We start from the raw sequence: 14847 nt of genomic DNA on the forward strand, positions 1-14847 counted from the left end.
TCTTTTCCTTGGTGTTGTGGCCGGCCAACCTCTCTTCCTCTTGGTGGTGGCCGAACCTTCTCTATTGGCTTGGAGCTCTTGTGGTGGCCGGATACTACTTGGAGAAGAAGAAGAAGAAGGAGAGAAAGCTTGTATCCCTTGGAGCTTGGTTGGTGTTTTGTTCTTCGTCCTTGGTGAAGCTTCTTTGTGTTGGCCGAACCTAGCTAGGAGGAGAAGAAGGTGCATGGTGGTTTCTCATCTCGGAAGATCGTTGCCCACACAACGTCCGAGGTTAGAAGAGGAATACGGTAGAAGATCAAGAGGTCTTCCTAAAAGGTATAACTAGTAATTTTTCTTTCCGCATCATGCTAGTTATTTATGGAAATAATACCAAATACAAGAGGCTTACGATTCTAGTATTTCGAATATATTTTTCGAAGTTGTGTTCTTTTGTTTTATTTTTCCTTGTGATTTGATTGTTCTTTTCGGTTAACCTAAAGTTATTTTAGGAAATTAAATATTAGATTTCTATAAAAGGTTTTGTCTAGTCGGTGGTGGTTGCTCCCATATCCAAGAAGGCCATGTGCCTCGCCACGTCAGTACTGGGAACCAATTATGGAAATTAATATTTAATGGAATTAATAACTTAAGGTGATTTGGGTCGAACGTGTTAAGTTCCGCAGGAGATCCAAGTCAAAACCTAAAAGAACAAATAGATTAAGTTTTGGATCAATTATGCAACATTAGTTGATCTGGATGAGGATGTAGCATCTGAAGAAGTAGACTTAACTGGCTTCGGCCCACTTCCAAGTCCTCTGATGTATCCAGACCGAGTACCGAGAACCTAATACAAAATTTTGAAGATAATAAAACATATGATATGATATGATGATATATTGAGCATGTGGATAAGAGATAAACTCAACAGTAAATAATAACCAAATCAGATATTTATCAATCAAAATTATATGCTGAGTGTAGAAGCAAAGAAGCATATCAACAAATGTTTATCAATCAAAATTATATCTTGATGAATGAGAATGACCAAGCACGAGTAAAGGCACTTTAGTGGTAGAGTAGCTAGATGTATAAGAATCATAAAAACACAATTACTATATCAAGGTAATGATCAAATTATGCCAGAGAATCATCTGGTGCATGGTGTGCCTAAACCCATTTTAAATTGACACTTTCAGAACTAATAATATGAATATGTACAAAATATTGGAGATTTTTTTTTCTTTTTTTGTATAACTCTACTAAAAAATTACACAGCCTAAAAGATTCCTGCACGACTACACGAGCTTCTGAGAAAAATCACATCCTTAAACAAGAATCACGAAGATGAGGGGAAAAAACAATTTTTACGACAAGATATAACCCAAAAACAAAACAAAACAAAACAAAAAAATGTCAGGCAACGCAATCAATTGAGAAGCTGAAGAAGGAAGTGAAAACAAGTAGGAACATTAGTTGATTTGCGCATTACTCACAGTGGGGAACTTATTGCTGGTGTAGCAGATAAGCATGCAGGTCTTGTCCACCGCCCCATCTCCAACAGTGACACATTTAATGAACTTGGTGGCACTCATCCCTGCCTCTGCTCGAGATCCCCTTTCCGCTAACCTTTAAGCGAGGAAGGGCGAGGGAGCAAGGCACTATAAAGCAGCGCTTGCTTCCCTTGGAAGGCAGAGGGAAGAAGAACAACCCAACAAAAAAACACGAGCAGAGAATCGAGGTAAGCACTGCTGCAAAAGAGAGAGAAGGAAATCCCAAACTTGGAAGAGGACAAGGAGAGTGGAGTCATATTATAAATAATTTTCATAGGGAACCATCCAAATTAAGAAGAGGAAATAAACTGTAAATCAAACTAATACACTAATAAAGTTTAGAAAAACAAAGATTGAGAAACATTTTTGTTTTAGAAGATGAGATAAAACTCGTACGAAACAAGTAGGGAAAAGCAATCATAATCACAGATGGAGATAAAGGATGTAATCAGAAAAGTAAAGCAAGATAGATCATCAAAAGAAAATCAGAAGCTTTGGGCAGGATAAGCCCTTGTTTGAAACAGGAAAGAAGGAAAATTTAGCCTGCAAGATGTGGATCATATTAGAGTGTATACTAAAAGCCTAGCTTTTGGTATAAACATTTATCTAGAAATAAGAATCACATTGGTCAAATGTTTACATTTATGATAAATGTAGTTGTTCAATTAATTAATATTGTAGATAACATGGTGTGTGGTGTCACACACAGAGGATCATGTTATCAGTACCTTATAAATTATAAACAGTAGCTCACGACCATAATAGAAAGGAACAAACCATTGGAAGGTCGTAGTGTAATTAGGTATTAGTTTATCTTAACTATATAATTACACTAGTACACTTAGAGTGTATTGAGTAGGACCATTAGAGGTCGTTTCTTTTATACTGACTTTATAAAGAAACAAAGACCTCAGTTATTATGGAAGTGTGTGCTCTTAATCCTAATATAATAACAAACACATATATTTGATATTTATTTCTTTAATTTATCAATGGGTGAGATTTAGTTCGATGAATCAATAAGCCCGATAAGTTGGGAAATGATATCACTTATAGTGTGTGTTGTTGATTATAGAAGGAAACTGTGTCCTAGTGATCTAGGTTGAGAATGTCCCCAAGAGGAGCTCATAAGGATTGTCATGTTAAACCCTGCAGGTGGACTTAGTCCGACATGACAATGAAGTTGAGTGGTACTACTCTTGGAGCTAGATATTAATTAAGTGAGTTGTCAGTAACTTACTTAATTAGTGGACATTTGTTATCTTAAACACAGGGAGACTAACACACTCATAATAAGAAGGAGCCCAAAATGTAATTTGGGATTGGTGCGGTAGTTCAATAATAGTTCTCTAGTGGAATGAATTATTATTGATAAAATTAAGTTGTGTGTTCGGGGCGAACACGGGATGCTTAATTTTATCGGGAGACCAAAACCAATTCCTCCTCTCGGTCCCTATCGTAGCCTCTTAATTATAGAGTACTATACCCACCTATACCCACCTTCTTACCCATCCCATAGGGGTCGGCCAAGCTAGCTTGGAGACCAAGCTAGGGCCGACCATGGTATGTTCATGGGTGAATTCATGTGGCCATTCCGATTAAAATAAAAGGAATTTTAATTTTAAAATTTTTCTTATGTGGATAATATAATTTAAAAGAGAGTTTAAAAATTTAAATCCTTCCTTTTATAAGATTCTACAAAAGATTAAGAGAAGAGTTAAAATCTCTTTCCTTATTTGTAGATTAAAAGGTTGATTTTAATTTTGGTAAAAACTTTCCTTTTAATTATATTCATGATTTAAAAGAAAGTTTGAAAATTAAAAATTCTCTTTTATTAGTTTCTACAAAAGATTAAGAAAAGATTTAATATCTTTCCTTATTTGTAGATTGAAAGGAGATTTTAATTTTTAGAGATAACTTTCCTTTTTGGAAATTATCCACATGTTTAAAAGAAAGATTTTAATTTATAAAAAAAAATTTTATTAACCAATCATGAAGGGATTAAAATTATTGGAGAAATTTTTATAAATTTCTAGAAACAAATTAGGAAGTTTTAATTTTTGTTTTAATTAAAACTCTCCTTGTTTTGGGGAGAAGAGTGGCCGGCCATTATAATTTGAAAAGAGAAAATTATTTTAATTAAATAAATTTTCCTTTTCAATGGCAAAAGAATTAAGGAAGTTTTTATTAAATTTTCCTTATTTGCCAAAACCAAGGATTATAAAAGAGGGGGTAGAGGAAGCTTCAAGGTGAACGACTCTATTCTATTTTTCCTCTCTTTTCTCTTTGGGTGTGGCCGGCCCTTTCTTTCCTCGCTCTCCTCTCCTTTGTGTGGCCGAAACCTTCTCATGGTGGAGATATCTTTGGTGGCTGGATCTAAGAAGGAGAAGAAGGAGAGAAAAGAAGCCTCTTTTCTAGCATCCCTTGGAGCATGGTGGTGGTGGCCGAACCTCTTCATCCTAGGAGAAGTTTTGATGGCCGAAACTTGTAAGGAAGAAGAAGGTGCTTGGTGGTTCTCATCTCGGAAGATCGCTGCCCACACAACGTCCAAGGTTAGAAGAGGAATACGGTAGAAGATCAAGAGGTCTTTCTAAAAGGTATAACTAGTAATTTTTGGAAATAATACTAAATACAAGAGGCATACGATTCTAGAGTTTCGAATTTGTTTTCGATATAGTGTTCTTTTGTTTTTCTTTCCCTTGTGATTTGATTGTTCTTTTCGGTTAACCTAAAGTTATTTTAGGAAATTAAATATTAGCTTTCCATAAAAGGTTTTGTCTAGTCGGTGGTGGTTGCTCCCATATCCAAGAAGGCCATGTGCCTCGCCACGTCAGTACTGGGAACCAATTATGAAAATTAATATTTAATGGAATTAATAACTTAAGGTGATTTGGGTCGAACGTGTTAAGTTCCGCAGGAGACCCAAGTCAAAACCTAAAAGAACGAATAGATTAAGTTTTGGATCAAACGTGTTAAGTTCCGCAGGCGATCCAAAATTTAATTTAAAAGAACACATGGTAGCTAGGAAAAGGTTCAGACCTTTGTACAAAATTTTTGTACAGTGGAACCTCTAGGTTTTCCGAGTAGCAACCAACAGATCACTAGCACAAGCAGGATTTTAAAACAATTACTTAAGCTCAAAGCTATTATTGCAATGTTTGTGAAAAGTTTGGAAGCAATCGATGTCCTGGACAATCTACAGCAAGTCTAAGCTTCATATAACCCATTTTAAATTGACACTTTCATAAAAATGATACGACACTAAAAAAAGAAGTAATCCATCAATGATCGTAAAGAAGGCAGAAGATCAAATCTAACAACATGACAGTATATGTATAGCAAGCAAACAAGATTGCATATTACTGCCTATTCACAGATTGCCTTAATCAATTAACTCAGCTGGAAAAAAAATATTTTTAATCCATAGAGATATTCAACTAAATGTATCGGCAGTTATTAAATAATATTCTCACGGACCTGATCACAAACTGTATCTGCAATTTGGACTACATCGATGACATCTTCTGGATTTTGTGATAGAATACACTCATCACGTAGTCTCACCATATCATCCTAGAAAAAGTAAATATGTCAAAAATAGTGTAAAAAATAATTATGCACGGTTAAGAATAAATTCACTAAATAAGATCATAATATACATATGCAATTTTTGCCGTGTCCCCAATCCACCCTTTCTTCGAGCTATAATGGGTTTCATTAAAGACAGTAATCCGATCTTTTCTTTGTGACTGATCGGTCTAAAAAAAATAATGCGTTAGTATTTTAATCAACAAACAATATAAGATAATTATAAAATTAATACTTACATCATCGTAACTATACTGAATGAATGATTTAGAACCTCCGCGATGGTTATATGGGAGTTTTCCTCGATTTTCGACATTTATTGCAGATCGTTTCTACAACACAAAATTTTGTATAAACAAAACAATAGTTATAGAACAAATAGTTAAATTTTTATATAAATAAGACGTTTGTTATAGAATGAGTTACCTGAAATGCCTCAGATTCAAATAGAGTACACATGTAGTCCCAATCATCTTGAGTCTCACAGAACTCAATCGGAATATGCTGTCGGCGCTCAACAGGAGGAAGGTGCGATAGCTTCTTATAATGGTTATGCATTTTAGATCTATTGTCTCTATATCGTGAACTCATCAATCGGTCGGTCTCCTTCATGACCGATGATGAACCCTCCTGAAAACTTATATCAAAAGCAGCCTGAAAAAAATAAATTTATTTTTCACATGGTTAGTAATAAAGGAGTGGTTATAAATATGTTGAATTACTTATACTTACTGATATTCGATCGTATATCATCCTTTTATTCTCAGCGGGGATGTGCTTCCAGTTCTTAGCTTGTAAGGGAGCAAACTTCTTTACTGAGAGGCCTAATTCGGTCATAAATGAAGCTGCATTAGGGTCAATGGGATGCCCATCGCTCTGACGGAAAGTAACGGGCAATCTACCTCGATGACTTATCTGGCGTCGTAGCCGATCAGAATGTGTGCCACGTGTCTCCCTACGTATCGGCCGACCTGTAAATGTAATAGTGTTAACAATTAACAGCTGAAATATTTAAATAAAATTTTTTATAAATTAAATACAAAACAACTAACCACTGGAAGAACTATCATCTATAGGTGTCTCCAAAACTGGTAAATGCTCAATCCTCTTAGGCGGCATGGCTGTCGCATATTCATCATATATAGATTAACAAATATGCATCAACATATATAGACATCTACAAGTAATGAATTAAAAAAAAGAAAAACATATATACCATGTTCATAAAAATTAATCACCACTATCATCTGAAAGAGATAATTGATCATCTGTGTTACTATCAATTTCAGTATCTTCATCTTCATCGTTAAGAAAACTTTGAGCATCCCTAGCAAGCTCCACTTGTGCATTTGACATATTTATATGTTGATGCTCAACATCTAATCTACACAGTTGGAATATCTCTAATTCTTCACCAACTACTACAGTTGCTTCATTAGAAGAATTATCTTGGTTAGTGTCAATATTGAAATTATTTCCGGATTCAATTTCTTCTGATACTTCATCAACTTCAGTTACTTCGTATATTTCTCGGTGTTGAACCTTCTGCACTACCATCCAATGACCTCCACGCTTTATATCATTTAAATAATAAACTTGGTTTGCTTGGTTGGCCAAAATGAATGGGTCATCAGCGTACCATGTTTTAGAAGTGTCAATAGATAACAGACCAAACTCTTCAACTATTGATTTTTTTTTTCGGATTACATTGGAACCATTCGCACCAAAATAATTGTACTTTATATCTGAAATAGTAAAATAGCTGAACAACATCCTTCAATACTCCAAAAAAATCTAAATTGTCCCCGTCATCAGATGATGGTACGCTAACCCCGCTGTTCTGAGTAGTTCTGCGAGCATCACGAGATCTTGTATGATATCGAATACCATTTACAATGCATGCATCATACAATTGAACTTCAAGATCAGGTCCCATTGCTAAATAATATAACTCGTTTGTGATTTCTGAATTTGTTAAATTCTTTAACTTTATCATTCTATCCCTAAACCATTGTGGGAAATCTCGCTCATGGTATTGGAGAAGTTGATTTGAATGAACTTTATGTGACAGAAGTTGTAGATGTTCACTGTAGAAAAAAATAATTATTTGACAATTGTATAATGAAGTATAAACAATAAAATTACATAATGTAAAAACTTACTTTCTATATTGGTCAACTTCCTTACAATTGTTGAGAATATACCAATGTGCTTTCTTATACAAAGTCAAAGGCAATTTCAAATTATGTGGATTGCCAAATACTCTTGTTTGTTGTGAGAAAACACTTAAATTGCATGTTACTGGTTGAACATCTTTATTTCGTTCTGGCCCACTAAATATTGTCTCAATTTGACTCATATATAAGGAACTGAAAGTCAATGCCTCATTTACAATATACCCTTCTGCAATAGATCCTTCAGGCCTTGCTTTATTACGAACATACTTTTTTAGTCTGCCCAAATATCGTTCAAAAGGATACATCCATCGTGAAGAAACAGGTCCAGCTAACATGGCTTCACGAGGTAAATGAACTGCCAAATGAACCATAATGTCAAAAAATGCTGGAGGAAATATTTGTTCCATCTTACATAATATGAAGATTATTTCCTCCTCCATTTTACATAAGTCCGCTAAGTGTAAAGATCTTGCAGTTAGCTTTTTGAAAAAATCACATAACTCAATTAGTGTGCCGCATATGTCTTTTGGAAAGAATTTCCGTACGGCCACTGGAAGTATTCTTTGCAACAAAACATGACAATCATGTGATTTTAGTCCATGTAATTTTCCATCATTTGCATTCACATTTCTAGATATATTAGCAGCATATCCATCAGGAAACTTCACGGATTTTAAAAATTGACAAAATTCACGTCTTTCTTCTAATGTCAATGTGTAACTTGCATATGGTTTACTAAATTTGTCTCCAACTTTCTTTAAATGTAATTCACTTCTAATTCCCATATCCTGCAAGTCTAACCTTGCTTTAAATGTATCCTTTGACTTTCCATCTATATTAAATAATGTGTCAACCAAAGCGTCGCAGATGTTTTTTTCTATGTGCATCACATCTAAATTGTGTCTCAACTTTAAATCTGGCCAATACTTTAATTCAAAAAATATAGACTTTTTTACCCAATTGGTTTCATCCAAAGATCGCTGCCGCTTTTTACTTAATGTAGGATCCTTACTGAATGTCACTTGGGGTAATGCATTTAACTGTGTTAAAATCTCATAACCATTAAGTCTTCGTGGTGGTCCTTCTTGTTCAACCTTTCCATTGAAATTCTTATTTCTACGCCATGGGTGTTGCACATTCAAGAATCGACGGTGGCATGTATAGCATATTTTACTCCGTAATCTTTGGGATTTAGTTTCATCAAGACATACTGGACATGCTTTATAACCCTTTGTGCTCCATCCAGATATTGTTCCATATGCTGGAAAGTCATGAATGGTCCACATCACAGCAGCATGTAATTGAAATACTTGTTCAGTCGATGCATCATATGTTTCCACCCCATCATCCCATAGCTCCTTCAGTTCGTTGATCAAAGGTCGTAAGTACACATCTATCTCTTTCCCAGGTGATTTAGGACCAGGAATTAAAAGAGACATTATCAAATATGATGGCTTCATCAGTTTACATGGTGGTAAATTATAATTTACAAGTATAACAGGCCACATACTATAAGCATTTGACATGTTTCCAAATGGATTAAAACCATCAGTAGCCAACCCTAAGCGAATATTTCGTGGATCACTAGCAAATATTTCATGTGATGTGTCAAAATCTTTCCATGATTCACTATCTGCTGGATGCCTTAATACACCATCTGTTTCAACCCGTTTTTCTTTATGTCATCTCATATCTTTTGCTGTATGTTTGGCAATAAACAGCCGCTTAAGTCTGGGCTTCAAAGGAAAATATCGAAGAATTTTCTGAGCATTCTTTTTCTTATTCATCCCATCATACTTGTATCTGGGCTCCTTGCACACTGGGCATATATCTTTATTCTCGTGCTCACCCCAAAATAATATACAATCATTCTTACATGCATGTATCTTCTCATATGTCAATCCTAACTCTTTTAACATTTTTTTTGCTTCATAATGAGAGTTTGGAATCGCATTCGGTTTTGGAAATGCCTCTTGCAATAACTGAAGTAACATATCAAAAGATTTATTGCTCCACCCATTTAACACCTTCACATGCATTAAGTTGACCAAAAAACTGAATGCAGAAAAATTAGTACAATTGTGATACAACTCTTTTTGTGCTTCTTCAAACATTGAGGTATAACTTCCTCTAATATCATCTGCATTAATATCATCTAATTGAGGTCCACTGGTATTGATATTTTCTGCATTTCTTAAATCAGTAAACATATCTTCAAAATCATCTTCTTGATCATGTTCCTCTTCATTGACAATATTTATATTAATAGATGATGTAGTAGCTTCTCCGTGAAAGTTCCAAACTTTGTATAATTTATCAAATCCCCACCTATAAAGATGTCCTCGAACATAATCCAACTCATATTTAAACAAATTGCCACACCTTCGACATGGACATCGAATTTTAGATAAATTCAAACTTATCATATAATTCTCTGCCACCTTTAAAAACTGATTTAGTCCATTTATATATTCAGGCTCAATCCGATTCTCAATCATTATCCAAGTTTTATCCATATTTATAACCTGATTAATAATATAAACAAAATCATATTATTCAATAAAATAATCCTAAAATTAATTAATAGCATCAAAAGAACCCTAAAATTATCATCTAAGCATTAAAATATTACAATTATAAACAAGGTAGGCAAGATTTGACATAAAGCTAAGATTAATTTTAATTACCAAGCTAAGATTTGGCACAAACATGAGTGGACAGGGATAACAAAAATGTAGGCAAGAGATCACCAAGGACTAAAGAACTAAACTAGACATAAGCACGTAAAGATGAATAAAAATGAAAATATTCTTCCATTATCTTCTTGTAAAGCTTTTCGTGAATGTGTTCGTTTAGTTAGTGTTTTAGGTGTCTCTACTTTGATGTAGCAGTGCACAAGGGAAAGCAAGCATTCGGTGTCACTCTGAATACTGAATAAATTGTATAAAATAAACTTAAATGATGTTGAATCACAGCTCCTAGATAATTTCTAGTTTTTTTTTTGGAGACGCAAAGAATACAGTTTAAGCACTCAGACAATTTCTAGTTCTTTTGAAGATATATATACGATAATCCTTAGCAAATGATCTTCTGTTAGGAGCTATTTTAGATTGTTAATGATGCCTATTTCTCTTCTGTGCAGTGTCTCATAGGATCGTCTCCATAAAGGGATATGTAGACACTTGAAATCTTTAGAGTTGATTGGTGATGATGAAGTTAATTGTTTGAGAAGTGTAGCTGATGGAAAATAATGTAATAGTGTTGTCAAACATCATTCTAAGAATCCTGGATGTGCGAACTAAGGAATAATAATAATGTATAGGGAGTAATAATATTAACAATCACTCACTGCCAAAATAACATCCCAATTTGCAATAGTATTGTTGATCTATTTTTAAAAATAGGCATACAAGAAAGATATAGAGGGCTTTCATGAATACTGTTTAAACTTCCTGGAGAAGTTTAATCATTTTTGTAAAATTTTAAAATTAATATATATGAAATGATTTAACTGCACAAAATTCTGGTTACAACTTTAGCACATAATATACGCCTAAATCTGCATCTAGTCATTCAAAGCTTATAGCTGAGTAAAGGGCAACCTACTCTTGGAGTCATGATCTCATATTTCACAAGAAATACAACCTATGTCATTGCTAAAAAAATGTATATGCTGCTAGTAAATTAATGTTAAGCTTGAAAATGTTACAATGCAGCACAGATAGCTTGAATATATTGTCGAGGAAGGAGGGAAGAGTCACCTCGCCGGAAGGAAGGAAGAGGCAAGGCGTTCGGTGCAGCGTTGGGGGAGTCTCGCCGGAGGAGGGAGGGAGAGCGCAAGAATGAGGGAGGAAGAATCGCGGAATCGAGTGCGTCGGGAGGAAGAAAGGGCCGGTGGAGTCTCGCCGGAGGAGGGAGGCCGCAGGAATGAGCGAGGAGGAGGGCGTGCGTCGGGAGAAAGAAATGGGTCGGGCAGATTTAGGGTTTAAAACGGATATTAGCGGCGAAATTTACAATTTCGTCGCAAACATTTATATTTTGCGGCGAAAAAACCAATTTTCGTCGCTAAGTGTTTAGCGGCGAAAATTTACAATTTCGTCGGAAAAATTATCATTTGCGGCGAAACGTCAATTTTCGTCGCAAAGTTTTTAGCGACGATTTAAATCGTCGCTAGAATCGTTGTAAACATTTTTTTTAAAAAAATAATAATAATTGGCGACAACCGTACTTAATTTCGTTGCAAACATTTTAGCGGCGATTTAATTCGCCGCTAGTTTCGTCGCAAATATATTATTTTTTAAAAATGGAAAAAAGTTTACGTCGATACTATATTTAGTCGCAAATATCGTTATTTAGCTACGATATTATATTTCGTCGCTAATATTTCGTCGCTATTTTTCTAAATTTTTGTAGTGAGCCTTTAATATCCCTGCATGTTTTTTCATGATTAAACTCACTCTTATTCTCAAGGCTTAGAAAATATAAATATAGTTTAATGAGCCTTAGGAAATATAAATCGTAGTTAATGTATTTTGACTTATCTTGGAGGGTTGTTCCATGTCTCGCCTATAAAAGTTAGAGATAGGTTTGTTTTTTAGATTAAAATATATTTGAGCTATTAAGTTTGTTAGAAAATCTATCTTTTTGTTATCGCTCTAAACTCTTGGAGGATTTTCTAAAGAAAAATAATATGCTCAAGGAAAAAATCTCAAGGAAAAGTTCAAGGATAAACACATAAAATGATGGGGTCCACAAAAAGTGAAATGGTGGACAATAAATTTATGTGTCTATTCTTGAGCTTTTCCTTAAGATTTTTCCTTATGCATATCATTGCTCTTTTCTAAAGTGATGAGTATTGAGTATGTCTTGTGGTACCTCCTATCTCTCCTACCCTTCTCGGTGTCACGAAACAAGAACATTTTAGCAGCTACCAAATCGTAGCTACTAGAGTCAGCCCTGGGCCAGGGCTACCAGGCCCCTGCCTAGGGCCCAAAAAAAATCAAAGTTTATATATATATATATATATATATATATATATATATATATATATATATATATTATAAACGATTTTTTTTTTCTAAAATCCTTTTTTTTCTCACCCTCATATTTCTCATCACCGAAGCCTTCTCCGAAGCTCTAGCCTAGCTCTCTTGACTCTCACCCTCGCGGCGATTCTCCTCGGCCGCCATCTTCACCGTCCCCGGCGTCTCCAGTGCCTTTAACCTCACCATCGAGAGGACCGCCCATATCACCAGGGCCTGCAGCGTCTGCAACCTCAACGACTACTCCTCCGGTCAATAATCGCTCTTATCAACTAGGGCAACTGCGACCAGATCTCGATTATTCGCCTAGTTAATTAGCGTTTTATTGTTTATGTGATTGTCTAATCGATTAGGGTTTTTACTTATTTAAATTATTTCTTTGATGGTTGAACAAGCAGGTCCATCGTCATCCCGCACACTTCCTCCTCCTCCTCCCCCTCCTTCAGGTACTTGGATTTTACCTAAATTTTAACTTTTATTTTTCAATTCGAACTGAAATTGTGCTCATTATTACAAGAAGATGATTTCTACTTCTTCTTCTTCTTCTTCGATACTTATATTTTCTCAAAATTTCTACTTTTTCAAGTTGAATAGAAATTATTCTTATTATCGCAAGTAGATACTTTTTTTTTATTCTTGTTGTTACAAATTAAAATATTGTAGTTGATTAGACAATCGAAATTGTTGCCTTTCTTCTTATTCTTCTTCAGTAGGCTCCTGATTAAGAACAATAAGCAGATAGCAACAATTTGTCAGACACAAGAAGTTGAAATTTTATCTTAGAACTTAGTCAAGCTCATTGAACTGGAATTATGGTCGAACACATCTCCCAACTTGATCAAAGTATTTGGAAGTCAAGTCAACAATTTGACATGATGGACAATATGTGTAATATGTGGAATTGGAGATACCAATATACACAAGAAAACAATAGGCATGGAGAGAATAGCATGACCAAATTTTTTAGTTCGTACAAAAAATAATCTTAAAATTTAATTTAGGGCAAAAGTTGAAAAAAAAAAATGAACTAAATAAAATCTTTAGGTGGTCCATACTCTTATACTTCTCTATGTTTACTTGTTTGTAAGAATAACAAAAAAACACACAAAATAGGATGCACCACAAGGAAATACTCTTCCCTAGATTCACTAAGAACATGGAAATAAAGTAGCTTTATTTTCAATCACTTTATTTAAATGCAAGCTACTTATACTTACATAGAGTATTGAATTGTGGATCATATATGCCTTTCATGAGATTTTCCTTGTTAGGTAAAGATTTTTTTTAAAAAAAATTAAGACATAATTTATAATTTCATCCCGGACCTTTAAACAACAAGAATCAGCTCTGGTAGCTACTACGTGTTAAATCCTAAACCCTAAGACGAGGTAGACGCGAAGAGTTTAAAGATAGATAGTAGAATATGAGCATGCAATCATAGTAGGCAAGGCGAGATGAGATGGCAACGAGTGAATTGATCGGCGAAGTTGGTGAAGGGCGGCGCGAGGGAACTCTAAGGGAGGCGGCTTTGAAATCTTTGAATTTTTAAGAAAGAAGGCGAAAACGAATGGCCCAGTTTTTAGAGAGAAAGGAGAGATAAAAGGTTTAGGCTTTATAATTTCTAATGGGGCAATGCTGTAGTAGGAAAAAATGACGGGGTACATTCATATTAAAAGTCATGCATAGTAACAGACGCGAAATCTCGTATGTTGGCATACGTCACAAATATCATAAGTATGATATTCGTTAAGTCCACGGATCTCTATATGACGCATGTTAATCATTGATTGTCTTTTAAATAAGAGCATCTCCAATGCAGCTTTTTTAACATGTTTGTAGTGTTAAAAAAGTTTAACAAAAAAGTTCTAATAAGTGGAGACATAAGTTTTGAGGTTTTTATTTTAAGAGCAAGTTTGATATTTCAAACCTGCTTTTTTCTCTTGAAGATGGAGCCATTAATCATTTAAAAATTAATATTACATGTTTGATTTTTTTTAAAATCATTAAATATTTTATTTAATAGTTAAATTATACACTTTTCTTTTGAAAATAAATATATTTGATAAGTTAAAAAAAATACAAATGACTATAATTAAATTAAAATTCATAAGTTAATTAAATATTAAATAAAAATTATAAAGTAAATTAAATTAAAAATCATAAGTTTATTAATTTATTAATTAAAAATTATAAATAAATTAATTTAAAGATGAGAATTAAATAAAATATTAAGTAAAAATTATATAGAGATATTAAATGAAAAAATAAAAATAAAGATGTATAATTTGTAATGTAGGATTTATAGAATTTTTTATTTTTGATGTGACATTGATGTGATTCATAAAAATTAAAAAAAATTATGAAAAAATTTAACTATTAGATATCCTAAGAATAAACATCGGGGGTACGACTCCGACAAACGTTTCTGTCTGTCGACGAGCGAATGTCTACGTCTATGCCTGCACCGCCCTCCACGATTTCACCGTGACATTCGGCCAGTCGCGCACATTC

Source organism: Zingiber officinale, chromosome 1B (assembly GCF_018446385.1).
Source record: "Zingiber officinale cultivar Zhangliang chromosome 1B, Zo_v1.1, whole genome shotgun sequence".
Lineage (NCBI taxonomy): Eukaryota > Viridiplantae > Streptophyta > Magnoliopsida > Zingiberales > Zingiberaceae > Zingiber > Zingiber officinale.